The sequence below is a fragment of the Mandrillus leucophaeus genome, unplaced genomic scaffold (genome assembly GCF_000951045.1).
Source record: "Mandrillus leucophaeus isolate KB7577 unplaced genomic scaffold, Mleu.le_1.0 Scaffold99, whole genome shotgun sequence".
Classification (NCBI taxonomy): domain Eukaryota; kingdom Metazoa; phylum Chordata; class Mammalia; order Primates; family Cercopithecidae; genus Mandrillus; species Mandrillus leucophaeus.
In genome coordinates this window covers 2,826,592-2,827,602 of record NW_012110807.1, presented here as the reverse complement: position 1 = coordinate 2,827,602, position 1,011 = coordinate 2,826,592, and the positions used below count along the sequence as shown (strand labels likewise).

At 52.8% G+C, this 1,011-nt stretch overlaps 1 protein-coding gene across 1 annotated transcript in view; it reads right to left on the bottom strand.

Annotated features, from left to right (window-relative positions):
- SH3GLB2 (SH3-domain GRB2-like endophilin B2) overlaps positions 1-1,011 on the bottom strand; it is a 13,945-nt gene extending 12,934 nt beyond the window's left edge. Inside the window, exon 1 of the mRNA XM_011971193.1 lies at positions 859-1,011. The gene's annotated coding sequence lies outside the window, so the exon portion shown is untranslated. The remainder of the gene's footprint in view (positions 1-858) is intronic.

The window sequence follows — 1,011 nt, the reverse complement described above, 5'->3', positions numbered from 1 at the left end:
GGTCCCTGGCAAAACCGTACTTTCCAGCTGAAAAGCCTGAATCCTCAATCCCAAAGCGAGAACTTCTATCCATTTGCCTGCTCTCTCTTGATTGGTTCTTTCTGAATAGTGCCTTTTTACCAATCAAATATTGCCATTTCCAAAACTACCTGCAGCCCACCCCACCTCCCATCCTGTACCTTTAAAGACCCCCCCAGACCCCAGACTCAGTTGGTAGGGAGAGAGAAGTGGCTTGACTGGAGAGAGGCGACTTTCCTTCAGAGTGAAGAGGCTGGACTTCAGAGGAGAAATGGCTTAACTTCAGGGAGATGGCTTGACAACAGGGAAGAGCCATCCGGAGTGGCAAGGCTTCAGGGGAGGATTACCTGCCCGTTCCATCTGCTTTCCAGTTCACCTGTCTGCTGAGAGTCATTTCTACTGCTTAATAAAATTCTTGCCGGGCGCGGTGGCTCACACCTGTAATCCCAGCACTTTGGGAGGCCGAGGTGGGCAGATCACAAGGTCAGGAGATGGAGACCATCCTGGCTAACATGGTGAAACCCCTGTCTCTTATACACATCTAGATGTGTATAAGAGACAGGGTGTTGCCTGCCTCTTCTCCCACGTGTGTTTTAGCTTCCAGGCATTTTCATTCTTCTGTGCAAAACTCAGTATTTCCACTGCCCTGGAGTGTCTGGCAGCCCAACACAGAGTCCCCCATTTTCTTTTAACTGTCCCTCCTCAACAGCCTTGAGCCTAAGAGTCTAGCTGAAACCCTGGCTGCAGCCCCCACCTGTGCCACAGCAAGGCCAGGCCTCCCACGACTGTATCCCTGCCCCACAACTGCGTCCCTCCCCAGGCCCACCAGCACACACTCACTGGGGTTGGGCTGCAGCAGCACCTCTGTCTGCCTCAAGATCTTCTCTGTCCAGTTCTTGGTGCTGTCTGCCCGGGCCAGAAGGTTTTCAAAGTGGGCATCAAGCTCAGTCTTCTCAGCCTGGCCAAACTTCTCCTCCGTGAACTATGCAGCAG